Consider the following 14,538-nt stretch of genomic DNA (forward strand, 5'->3'; position numbering starts at 1 on the left):
ACAAAGACCTCCTCTACTTGCCGAGCACTGCCAAGCCCGCTACAGCAATTTCCCACCTCCACCCAAACCATACCAGCCCATATTACAGAGACCTTGGTCTTGCTAACACCCCACCAAAGTTGCCCTTTCCATTCAAGTGGTCCATGGGTCTAATGGCTAACATAGTCCAATGAAGGAAAGAGAAAATCAGAGATAATATAATAATGTGTGCACTGGACGAGTGTTTCATGTGACTGTGAAAGAAGCGCCGCCACCATGGAAATGGTTCGTTCCTGTAAGCAAATAGATTTATCTGACTAATGTAGTCATAAATGGATTAGATATACTTATATGCAGGAAGAATAAAAGGAGAGAATACAATATGTAAACCTTAATATTGATTTCTGAGGCATTATGTTATTATGCATGCTATTTGTCAATGTTGGTGGATATTTGCTGGACCCCCCTTGGTTCTAATCTGTTTTTCTTGTCATCTCAGTAAACTATGTTATTTAGCTAAGACGGAGTTAAGACGGAATTATTCCTTTTCCGTGCACACAAGCAATCACAAGGAGGATGCAACACAATGCAGCTACCCCTACACACACAAATTTCTTCTCCTTCTCCCTCTCTCACTGTCCTATTGTCAAAGTGGTTTCGGTGCCAGTGACAGCTTAGTTTATTTAAGTTATAGATTAATAAAATGACGCTGAGATGTGCTTCTTGATCTTACACATGGGGAGATTAGAGACTGGCCCCACTGACAATAGAATTCCTACAACCACCTCTGCCACAGCTTAAATTGAGGCTAATATACAGTGCCCCGTGAGCATGTCTCTCTAAGTAATTTGTATGCTAATACATACACTACCTGACCAAAATTATCACTGGGGCATTTTGAGTCCAAATGGCACATATGTAAATTGATAAAGGCACAGGAGATTAAATGCCATGTAAACATTATTAATTACATGCTCGCCTCGTGACCTACAGTGACTTTTTGATCCAGCAAAAAGGAAGGTCTCTCTCAACAGCCTGTCTACCTTTTTAGTCAGGGCAAATGTCCTGGAGAGAATTCTGGACGTTTGAATTATGCTGCAGTCACAAAACATGATTAGTATAGGTTGTCTTGTGTGCATAAACAAATCATATTCAGTATGTGGCATATACAGTATGCATATTTATAGATGTGTAGCAATACAATTGACCTAACAATTGTAATTTTATGGCCAAATATTAATATTAACTGTTTATGAGAATTACTATTATTGGACCAGTGGATTGGTGGTGTTTACATTCATTTGGAGGAAATGGAAGGAACGGTAAACAATCACAGTGAACTGAATTTGACAGTGGCTAAGTAAAGTCAGGCCAAATACTCTAACACAGGAGGAGACAAGTTTCATAGGTATCTGGGTAGGACCACAGTTGTCCTACCCTCAAATAGTAGTCTTGTCTGAGACAAACACATTTTCCATTCTAAACACCTGTCATTTCTTCCACTGACAGTTTAATATATTCATTTTCATAACGTCATCATGACCATTTCCACTCCAAAATAAATAGCATGTTCAAATATGACATGTCCTGATACACTGTGCAAAACAGCAATGAACCCAAATTACATTGCATATTGCTAGTGAGTAACGGATAATATGCAGTGTTTCAGACAGAAGTGTAATTCACACACTAATGTTGAACAATATTTTCTGTGGATGAATATTCAGGTATTAAACGATTCAACATTCTCCTGTTTACATGTTGAAAATGCCCCCTTTATATCTACTGTGCAAGGAAAGCATTTTTTCTCCATCACCATAATATATTACTCCAGGTGAGGCGGTATCTCACAAATGGATGGCAGTTTTCTGTTGCACTAATTTGTTCTTCTTGCATGGGTGGAAAGTCCCAGCACAGCAGCACAACAATTATATCCAGGTGCAAGAATTTGATTCAACAAAATCTAGGAGGATCCTTCCAGGTTTCTCCACAGGCACCCCTTACCCTCTCTGTGTCTCAGGCAAGCCCTGCGGACCTGATGCCCTTGAAAAATTCCCTGGCCCACATGTAACTGAGGACCTTGGCTAGCAAGCCGAAGCTCCTCCAGAAACTTGAAAGTCATAAAGCATGTTGTCTATTATAATAATTGGAATGGCAGCCACTGGAAACAGTCCCTTGAATATTGCAGGGATAATGGGACATGCTAATGAGCATGGAATCGAGCCAATCAAAGGATGAGATGGGAGCAGGGAGGTGGCGGCTTGCAGAGGGATGGGAGATAGTGGCGATCGCGCTGTGCTAAAGCTGGAAAGCAGTGTCTCCTATCTGGAGTAGGCCTGCTGTCATGGCTACTGAGGAGGGGGTGATTTGGGAGCGTGTCCCTGGCAGATGTATGGGGGTTTAATGCTAGGCCTCGGTGCCAAAGCTCTCAAGCTATGCCATGCTGAATTTAGAGTCTGTTGCCCCGGTGGCCCTCCCCGAAAAAATGACAGCAGGGACATAAATAAGCACCTCTTTGCTGACCCAATAAAACATTTCCACTCTCAGTCCAAATCACCCTCACTGCAGCACAGTGCCATGTCAAAACAACACTCCTTGCATATGTGGTTATAAATCTCAGTTCATATTATATTGGCTTCAGACATCAAATAATGACTGACTGTGTGTGGATGCTTCTTTTCACAGCCTGTAAATTGAGAAAGACAAAAAATGTGCAGGACATTAAGAAGATGCATTGTGTTCACACTAATAAAAAGTGGACAGTCTCACTCAAGTTCCTCTGTCAATGAGTAATTCTTGTTTAAGAAAGCAGCAAGAGCAAAACAGTCATGTTACTTAATGTGACAAAGGTTATCCAAGGGAATCTGAAATTGCTTAAATATTCAAAGATGTTGCATTGATTTTCTAACCATAATTAACGTTTTGGAGATAATTATTACTTTAGCACAATTTTAAAGTGTGATCTGTCATTAAAACATCGTTGATCTCTTTGGCTGTGAAGGTACTGCTGTCATTGATGACATACTGCATCTCAATCCCACGGGCAGCTGATTGGATTTCCTGTAGAGTCTGGCTGAAAGCAGCACATGCGGAGCATATCAACAATCTTAGACCAGATAGAGGAGAGAGTGCAGATGAGAGAAACCACTCGCTCGTGTTTGGACACAAAGCCTTTACTTCTGATTATGTACCCTGTGTTTCTGAAAAAAAAAACATGGAGTTTGAAGCATAAGAGAAGTTTACATATAACACTAACCCACCTGTCAGAGCAAAATACATTGTAAGCAGCTTGTGAGGATTGATGGAAAAGTTTCAGAAACATTTGTAATAATAATACTAGGTGAAAAAAGCATTGCACTAGTGGAATGCATTTTAAAAGGCAAACGTCTTTGGATGGCTACAGTTGTAAACAAAATTCACTTAAATGGACAAGAACCATAAATGGTGTTGAAAGTAATCCAAGTAATCCGGTAATCCAAGTTATCCAAAATAATTTCACATTATTTTGTTTCTCTATGTCTCAGAAAAATGGATATTAATCATGTAGCTGACACATTGATGACCTATAGTTTAACTTTTGAGCTGTCATTTTTCCAACTAGAATGTGATATGATCTGCATAACTCAAAATGACCATCTCTCCTGCCCTGTGCATCAAATTGACCTAATCGACTCAACAATCATGTCTCACATTGTACCTTTCGAGAGTCTGGACTTTTGATGGTCCAAATCAAATTAGATTTTGACACAGTAATCCAAATTGCATGTCAATGGGCTTATATAATTGTATAAATATATAAAAATGCAGATAGTGTAACCTGGGGAGCCATGCATAATCTCATTCCCACAGTATCCACTCCAGGGTTCCGGCTCACTGGCAGAGGCCTAGTCTCCAGGTTTTATTTGATTTAGAGAACTCTCCTCTCTTCTCACACTTCTCCCTTGGTTATTAAATGCCCCACTATGGGATGTCTGTGTTATTGCACTTCTGATATAGATTGACTGCAGACACCTCTTGACATTTAAAACAATCTGATTGTTGTTGTTGTTTCAACAATAAAAACAAAAACAATGCTTAAACGTTCTATTTGGTTCCCAATCTACTTCCTCTGCATTAAGATAACATATGGAATGTTAAAACAGAAGCCTTGTGGGGCCAACTATGATGCTGATAATGGAACTCTCTTGAAAGGGTCTATACTGAAGTTAATGTCTCTTTATTTGCAATAACTGTATCTGTAGAGCAAAATATGCAAAAATGTGGATACTGTTTGTATATTCATCATATATTCATTGTTTATTTCTCTACTAAATAGAATTATTACCTTGGAGACTATTTTATAAACTCGTAGGCATTGTAGTCACCCTTCACTATGAAGTCACGCTGAATAAGACAATACTTCTCCTCATTTAAAACAACCACAAGTTAGTCATTACACATAGCACATGATCCATAAAAACCTCTGTTTGGACAACTGACGCAGCGATGCTAATTAGATTTATAGCCCACTGAACTTTGTGATCTAGCATGTACGGTTTAGTATACAGACCGGGCCACTAAATGGTATCATTTTCATATTATTTATGGGTTAGAGGCTTCGTAACATAAAGGTATGCCATTTTGGCGCTGCGTCGGAGGCGCCATGTGCTGCCATCTGAGTTCCTGTAAATAGCGCAGCTGATGATCTTGACTCTAATATTGCTGACATCCCTTCTGACATCATTATTTGACATTATTCCTTGTGAATTGTAACATTTTAGTTTTTTAGAAGATAGACATAAATGTCATATTAATGTAAAAAACAAGTCTCAACGTCTCTCTTACTGTTTATATACGGAAGCCAGTGGTGTGCATTAGCGAGCAACCACCATTAACAGTCAAGGGAAAGATCCAGTCAATGGTTCCAGATGGTGGAGAAAGGCACAGCTGTAGGAATTACATTTCATAATATTGGAAACAATTTATGATCAATCATCAACTCTCTGAGACATATCAATTCAAGTATTCGACTTTGAAAGCTAACAAGATAGACAATCAAAAAGTAGCAAAGAAATATAAATGTCATCCTTCTGAAACACCCAACTATAGGCTAAGCATATCTTCAGTTTGACTTGTTTGGATAAAAATGCTTGTGGAGTAATTGGAGTTTTCATTTTAAATGAGAAACTATTACATTCACCTGAATTGCTATTAAATATCCCATATGCATAATACAATCTTCATAATTCAATTGACCAGCCTCCATACCACATCATTGATTTCAGTTCTTTTAATATCCTGATAGTGATGATACTGGTCATGACCAGTTTCACCAAGGCCTAAAAGACATTTGGGTAACAGTCATACACTCGCATTATTGGGAAATTCAGTTTGACAGGATCTGAAATTGTAATTGGCTAGCTTTCTCATGAAAGGGGAAAGCCGACAATTTTACAAAATGACACACATTTTTACAATTACACAGACTCAAAGATATTTTTTGAATAAAGTGGACCGTGGACATGGCAATCTTAGCCTAGAAATGACAGCAATAGAAGCCTCATGTTTTCCCTCAGGAATTTAAAGTATTTAGGAAAGACTTTTATATCTAGTTATTAGCTCAAATGTTTTCACAAAAGTTAGCCGATGACTCATTGACTGTCGCATGATAACATTTTGTTATCTTTCATTTAGCTTTTCTGTACAGACTATCTCTTCCTGATGGTCTACAGAATCATAACAAGTGGTTATTTGCTCAAAATGAGGAATAAGATGCAATAAAAGACAAATGACAAAACAATACTGCAATAGTCCACAAATAATCATTATCGTTTAACATATTTGTGCCCATTTTTTACCACCAAAGTATGTAACATCATTGATAGAGGCCTTCTTCTATTACCAATTGTCAACAATTGCTTTCAGAATTCCTACTAAGAAATTATACAATTTTGTAAGCCTCCTGTCTTTCCTTTTGCACAAACCCCATATTATCTGGAGAACCTAAAAAGTTCAAAGTTTCACTATTGAATTGTATAGCAGTTTCTGATCATCAATCTAAAAAAGACTGTTGCCTTGATCCATGTCTTCACTTGTCTCCTTACCTGGCACTCCACCTGGTTCCCAGAAGGATTATGCCCCTCCCCCCTCCCCATGATTCTACAATAGCAAACAAGCTGTTTTATTTTTAATTTCTTTATTTATATACTGTTTCCAGAGACAGCTGCAGGTTTGAGTTGGCTGTAGTGTGCACTAAAACTTATCAACAGGACGCCCTTTGATAAATGGACAGTGCACTGAGGGTTATATCAACGCTGTATGGTTGTGGAGTTTATGTCAATAAAAAATGCTGAACAGTTCCAATGAGCATTCTGAGCACAGTCACATGACCTCCAATGTCCTTCAGAGATTATGAAAGGAAGCTTGGCTTTCTAGACAGCATGTTGGATAGGTTCCTAGACTGAATTCCTGGCACTGGCCTTGGTCAATCCAGAGCATGTTCCCAAGTCACAACAAAAAAAGCTAAGAAATAAATAATACTTTTCAAATATACATGTGGTTGCCTGGGTTATGGATCCTCCAGGCCTGTTCTTCCAGCCATATCTGAATTTAGGGCTGTCTGCAAATCAACAGTGTAATGGACCCCAATGAAAGAGCAAGAGCTCCTGTTGTCATACTCAGACTCCAGATTTCGTTTTCCTTTAATGGCAGATGTTGATTTGAAATTCATACTCAGTGGCCTGGAAATGTTTTAGAAGAAACTTGATTAGATGCGTCCCTATGGGGGCTGTGTTCTTTGACAATATTTGTCTTAAAGAAAGACGTGCCCGATGTACAGTGCACATCTCACAACCACTCAGGTTTGGTGTGAGCCGTCAGAACTTAGGCGGCTGCAATCTGATGTCAGGTGTGCAAAAAAAACTAAATGACCAACCAAGACAGTGTTTAAAAGTATTGCAGTTTACATGGAATATTCAGTGTCCAATGGGGCCTCTGTGAGACGAAATATGGTCTTGCCAGTGCAGGTGCTAAAAACAATTAGCAATTAATTGGAGCAAAGAAAAGAAACATAACAAATGGCAACCACCTGGACCAAGCAAATGCATTCGTGCTGATAATTATCAATCATGTTAGGGAATGCTGAAATTTCAGACACTCACCCAAATACAGAAATATGCAGGAAATATAGCGTGCCTTGTGCTTGTCGTCTACTGAGGCAAAACAGTAATATGTACTCAGCTACATTATGCTCAGTGGATGCTGAAATCAATATGCTGTATTAAGCAAAATGACTTCAAGGTTTTGGCAATAGAAAGGGAAGAAAACATATAAGAAGACAAAAGACATGACTTCAACTGATATTCCTTGCTGGTATATAGAGCTGAATGACAATGCTCCAGACAGCAAATATCCTGCAGCTGGCTTGCAGAAATAGCAGTTTCTCTTTTCTCTATCAGTATAATGACAATGTAAATGGCCATTCTGCAGAAGAAGTGGAATAAGGACCAGAGGGGGGTGTCACCGTTGTATATGAATTCTTTCAAAATACGGTTTGTAATTTTAAACCAAAAGATGGTGAAATACAGCATGGCTGGATCTTAGGCCTCCCTGGTCATGACCTCTGTAGCAATGCAAAAGATGCAATGTGATATGAACAGAGGCATATGATGGAAGAACGTTTACATGCCTTTGCTGTGTTAAATCCTCACATATACAGTATACAGTCAGCTACAGTGCATTGTGGCTTATAACATGTAGGCCTACTGTAGACTTTTTGGAAGCAGTTAAGCGACACATTGTCACAAGGGATCCAATTAAATATACACCCTATTGGAACAGATTTCACGCATGTAATTTGGAGTCCAATGAAGAGTGCAATTATACCTCTAATCTCAGGCAAAAAAATAATAATCACATCTAACATTTTTTCTTCCTTTGTGCCAAAAACTGAATTTATATAGGAAAGTCATTGGCCAATGTACAGTTTTGTTGTGCAAAACGTGGCCATTACCCATTTCAACAAAGCATTGTCTGTTTGATTTTAACATTCCCTTACAGATCACAGTCAGTGTTATTTCCAAAGGTAAAGTAGCTACAACCAGACTGAGAGGTTATCTTAGTGCTTACAGTTCCATTCCAACTTGCCCAATTTGCGACCAGTGGAGAAATGGATTGGTGATGGATGCTATGGTGTTGGATAGTAAACAACAAAGAAACATATGACCCCAAAAACTGGGTGGACAAAACAATATATATATTTATAAGTCCCTGTCCAGCATATAAACTTGAGAATTCAGGGCGGTCATTCTTGTGCCAAAGGTAATATAAAATTATTGAACATCATGCAGCCAGGGAGGAAAATGCTTGCATCCACATTCATTTTGCAGTTTAATACCATGGCTAGCTCGGTCACAGTGCAGGCTGGAAAGTGCTTCAAGCGGGGGACAAAGCAGTGGTGAATAAATGTTCCCAGTGTCTTTTCAGAGGTAGGGCTGGTGGTGGTTGTGATGTTACAGATGGTGATGGGAGGTGGAAGGAACCTCATCTGATCATATCGCAGATGTTTTCTGTGGAACTGGGAATGTACACAAAGCCTTAATATCCATCATTAAATTGCCATTACAGGATTATTACTTAGCGTGGCAAGATCCACTAAATTGATGTTTATGGACTCATTAGAAGCATTGATGTTTGTGCAGATATTCCAGCCTTTGAAACCTTATTATGAATCAGACAACACAAGCCTACCACCTGAAAGTGAATGTCTTGCGAGTATCAGTGTGGAATAAGGGTAGGCTAATTGTATTCAATACGAACAATAAATGCTCAAAATGCTTTCACAGTCGTTTTCATGTTATGAGGTAGCCAAACTGAGACTAACATGGGCTACTACTTCACCTCGAGTTTCTTACCCAGTTGCTGTTTGATGGCAGCGACGCATCGATTTTGTTTTATATTTATTTTTATCCGAATAGCATATCTTAACTCGTTTTACTGTTAGTAACTAACTGCATTAGTAAAAAATAAACTAGTTCGGATTCAGCTATCATCAAAAGGAATATGTGTAGGTGTTGACAACGAGACCTGAGACTTCGCTGGGTCGCACAGCCAAATAAGCAGTCCTCCATGGGGACCAGGGTTGCTAGACAACAGCCGCATTCAATAGGATGTCCTAACGTTTTGAGAGAAGTCAAAAAAATGAAATACAGTGAAAAGGCAAAAATATGCCGCTCATCTCTCGCCAGGCATCTCGACGTTTGTTACACATTTTATTAAAATAATACAGTAGGCTATAACCTATAAAATTGTCCCCGTTTCAAGAAAAGTATTTCACTAAATTATGGACAGGTCATTTAACACGGACTTGGCTCTGGAGTCGGCTCTCTTTGAGAAAACCATTAGCAAAAGTTTGGGGCTGATATTTTCCGTCCCTGCTTTTCAGCACACTGAAACATCTGACTTCTGCAACCGAAAGCTCGCCTGTCTATTTTAGACTTCAAATAAGCAGCGAGATATAGCTTCACTTGGTGTCTGACCTCAGGGTCGAGGGATATCAGTGTACTGAGTTTTGCACAGTGCCCCAAGACATAGTAAAGGATCTGAGAAAAGTTTCCCCAACTATGTTACCACCCAGCCTTTGTTTAGTTTTATGAAACCGAGGAGCACACAGTGTTCACTCTGTTTTTGAGGGGGAAAGAATTTGAACCAAAACCTATTTTAGGTCTAATTACAAAACTAGCTGTTCGGTTCAAGGAACAATATTAATGAGGTCACTGATTGAGTTAATTGGAAATTGTTTTAGAGCATCTTTAAATAGTTGCACATGTGCTTACGTAATAAAATAAGACAAAAACACACTTCAACTACCAGAATAGGCCTACTTATTTATATTAATATTTTAGTCTCATGAAATTCCTTGTGCAAAATGGCCTACACATGAAAATGCTTTAGCTATATGCATACATCCGCGATTCATGTAATTCACCTTTGCACAATGTGTTCCAATATCCTAAGCTGCAGTTAGCCTACGAATAGAAATACAATAACATATCTGATCCTAGCCAATCCTAGCTGCTTTTCAGCAACCCTCAACAGAGGTAGGCTAACTCAAAAGTCAGAAGTTGTGTCGTAATCACTTAACACATTTTATGTTCTGTAATAAGATGCCTTATTACTCATACAAATTATTAAAAACAACGAAAGAATATCTCTGTGACGAGCCTAACTCCTGTCACAAACAACTAAGTGGAATGACCCCAATTAGCGCCACGCCAAGGGAACGCGGCAACACAGACAATGTCAGTGCCACCACAAATCTTATGTGGTCTCAACTTAATAGCGTGTCAGTGTTAATATCGCTTGGTCACAGAGCCCGTAGGTCTATGAGTCATATTAATGAACTCCCGCTCCACTAGCTTGTGTCAAAAGTTTGAGAGGAATGAATCGAATGACTGAGAAACGATTTACTTTAGGTCTTCTAGCACCTGTCCAGGGACCTCAACGGGTAAAACCACAGTCATGCATAATAGTCAGAATGTAGTTTTCAACGTTAAGGCCTATATGATAAAAGTAAGGTGAATTTTATGACACGAGATGATCTATTACGTGGGAATATGCATGAGAGTGGAGTCCCGCGGGGAATGTCATGAAACGTCGATTTTTGGTAAAATTGTATAGACTTAGTGATAAATGAAATGCTATTTCGTTTTTCTAAAAATCAGCAACATGGGCCGACTGTTTTAATGTATTACATCAAATTTCATCAAATTTCAAATTACATCAAATTTCACATCATTAAAGTAGTGTATGGTATTTCTCAATGTTTTTAACTTCATGCTGAGCACGCTCTAATCTTACATCAACATGCGACAACTAGTGACATTTTGAGGGCTAGTCCATATGTAGAGAAGTCAGTCAGTAGCATATTATTTGCAGTGAAAGAGCGCCACGTGCATTAGTACACGTATTTTAAAAGTGATAGCCTACATTTAGGCTACTATATGCAGTACTAATGTCAGCCAGCCTACGTCGATGTTTCAGGCTCTCTTCGACCTATCACACTTCAGCATTCCTACAGCTTACCCTGACAAGGCAGCCCCAGTCAGCCAAAGGTCAAGCATATATGAATGAGAGGGGGAAACTATACCTTTCGGTTTGCGCAGAGCAGTAACAGTCATATCCACTGAGAGACAACAGCTGTATGCGCTAGAGCCATTCGAGAACTTCACTGAGTGGTTACACACTTTATTGTTGTGTGACTTGGGGGGAAATAACAGTGAAGTACCATAGAGTGGGGCACTTCGAATTTACACGAGCCAGGTATACTTTAAGGGGTCCTTGGATCGAAGTGTAGCCTCACTTCTAAAATATGGTAGGCCTAATGAATTGAGCTGCGAGATGGTGGTTTGCAGTTTGTACTGATGTATTTCTTTTGCTGGTATTGTCGTGCTGGCTACAGAAGGAGCTGTAACATGACTTGAACACTTTGCATTGACACGTCTGTCTGCAACCAACTCTAGTTGTGCTTCCTATTTATAGAGAATTCTGGTAATGTTGCTCTGAGACTTGTAGTCTTTGCGCGCTTGAAATGTGTCCTTAGAGAAAACAATAGTGTCTTTAGAAACCTGTGAGATGGTGAAATTAAAATTCATAACAACAGTGCGATAACTCAGCAGACAATTTTTTTTCTATTCATTTGGCTAGCACTGCGTTTAACATATGGACCCAGAGATCAGGGGACATACAGACATAGGCACCCCATTCATCAAGTTGCACATAGCAGGTCTCTATCTTAGTCTCCAATTACACGCGCAAGTCGTAGCTAAATACTGGGGCCAAGGCGTTGGTGAGTGTAGTGTTGCAATAGTCTCTTCGTGTTAAAAACATCTTTAAAATCATAGTCATATGTCTTAATATTAATATATCAGTTTGTACAGGCTGTATTGTACACTGTGTTTATAAGTCTCAGCTGTCTGAGTGAAATTGATTTGGCATCACCTGCCAAATTATAAATAAAATGTATAATTGTTGACCTAATTTATGGTTGATGAGACTGAGTTATATTCATTTCAGACCAGGTTGATGAATCCTTGAGCACATATCCAAATGGCATCTAAGGAATCACGTAAGGAGGAAACATTCTGTATCTTTTTAATGCAAAAACCAAAGGGATGCTATTGTGTATAATGTTACGTGCAGTGTTTTGCGAGGGGCGCCAAACATAACAATGGCATTAATGTACAGCTACCTGCTATGCGCCGGCAGGTCGACCCAGTGTGCATCCGAATGCCAGTGTAAACCCATGTTTTACATTTTTGATATAAATCTTGAAGGGTGATTGTGCAAGAATGCAAACGTTTTCGATAATGGAAACCAACATACTCCCCACAAGCGCTTGGTTTACTGGCTGCATGCAAGAGTAATAAATATTCATAGACAAGCAATCGCTCTACTGGGGTACTAAAGCAGCCGCTGGCACCTGCGCTGCGCATTGATTGAAATTCCTCTTCTCTGCTCGCTTCATAACGTCTGGCAAAACTTTGGAGTGCGTGCAGTTCTTAAAAAAAAGTTAAAACCTTCCCGACTGTCCATCCATAGTGTTTTTACACTGATAAAAATAAGAGTGGCAAAAGCGCGGTATGGAGACATGAACGTTCCATCTGTCACCGAAACATCTTTATGGGCAAAAAGCTTGAAACAAAGTGATTTCTGTTTTTTTGTATCCCTGATATTCTTAGTTTAGTAGAAAATGTAACAAAATACATTTTAAATACATTTGTGTATATTGGTATAATCTGTAGACATAGTATTTTCAGTGTAATAGCCTTTTATGGTTAAAAATGAACTATTTAGATTTAATGCGCGTAGAGTGCGTCCGTCAACTAGTCATTTAATGGAAAATTCTGTGGACAGTTTTGTTTCCGATCAGCAATATTTACTGGTAAAACAAATCTCTTACAACCGTACTCTCTAGAGAAGCCTTGCGACACTTTGTGGAGGTGCTGTGGCGAAGATTCCACCAATCATTGTTGGCACTATATTTAAATGTGGTTGGTTGTTTTGCATTAAAACAGGTAAATACTATTGGGTGGCTGTGACCCACCTGCAGGTTACAATCACGACTGTTATGAGTAGCAAATATTGTCTCTATGATTTGCGACATTCTGAAAATAAGAATGATGTAATGATAATGATGGGCATTTTCAACCAAAATGAGACCCCATAAAAGAGATACATTCCATTGTATGGATCAATACATAACGTACATAACACTCGCTGCTGCTGGTCTAACGGTGCATGAATGAAAATGTACCCGAACCTTTGGATAGATACACTGTTAAATAGAGTCGAACAATTCATTTTATTACCATCATTCACATATCTCGAAGCCTAATAACCCATGAAAGGGAAATATGAATATATTTCAAGAAATCACCATCACCTCAGATATCACGAATTTCGGCCATGTTCACTGCTAACGTCTGATATGCCAGCATGTTTTCAAGTCAATTCTCCCTCGCTCTCTCATGCGGAAGCATAGACCCCCTTACACACACACACACACACACACACACGCACACACACACACACACACACACACACATTTTGGAGAAGGGGGAGATGGTGTAGCAATTATTGAAAGTCAATATAACGGGTTTGCTTTCATTTCAGTATTAACATACATTTATTGAGATTAAGATGCCCCCAGGCTGGCTTAATCCTATACTGCGAAAACATATCACCAGTGGGAGTGGGCCTATACTTGTTTCCTGATGGTCTGTCTGAACAAAGAAGAAATTAAGCGATCCACTGATCATAACTGTAATCGATAAGCGTAAGAAAGTTGCTTGCCGGGTTTAAAATGGTGCATACCCGCGTGTTTTACGCAGTCTCTTTCTCTCTCTCTCTCTCTCTCACACTCACTCACTCACTCACTCACTCAAATACACGCACACACACACACACACAGCGCGCGCACACACACAGACACGCACGCACACACATACACTCACTCACACTCGTACGTACTCTCCCTCGTCTCTCTCTCTCACACACACACACACACACACACACACACACACTCTCTCTCTCTCACACACACACACTCACACACAAACTTACTTTTCTCGTGTATAACATGTCTACTCTGTATGATTGCTTTCTATTTCCTTGGTCTAAGCAGAAGGCCAATACACGCCGCGCTTTCTCTTTTGGTTTCTCCTGTGTGTACTGGCAGTGTTAACCAAGCTCATGATCGCTGGCCGTTGTTGATGTGATCTCTGCCTAATGGCGCGGTCAAGCAAGCTGCAACGTGGAACAAAGCCTGACAGTGACTCTAACCGTGGTAAAGTTAGAAGGCTGCCCCTCCTCTATAACCTCTGAGACCTAACAATAAGAAATGCCGTTTGTTTGTAAGACCCCACTACATGGCATAAACAATTTGGTTTACACTGCAGAATAAAACCGTCAGTATTAATCGTTTTAATGCACACATTACTCCAGGGACGAGGAGCGTGTTGGTAATTCTGGATAATAAGAAGGGCAGAATGAGGAAATTAAATTACGGACAAATAATTCGTT

The 14,538-nt window shown here is 39.4% G+C and overlaps 1 protein-coding gene across 6 annotated transcripts in view; it reads left to right on the forward strand.

Annotated features, from left to right (window-relative positions):
- The window catches only part of zic4 (zic family member 4), a 155,159-nt gene that overhangs the window by 72,709 nt on the left and 67,912 nt on the right, over positions 1-14,538 (forward strand). The gene's annotated exons all lie outside the window — the stretch shown is intronic.

The sequence above is a fragment of the Alosa sapidissima genome, chromosome 17 (genome assembly GCF_018492685.1).
Source record: "Alosa sapidissima isolate fAloSap1 chromosome 17, fAloSap1.pri, whole genome shotgun sequence".
NCBI lineage: Eukaryota > Metazoa > Chordata > Actinopteri > Clupeiformes > Clupeidae > Alosa > Alosa sapidissima.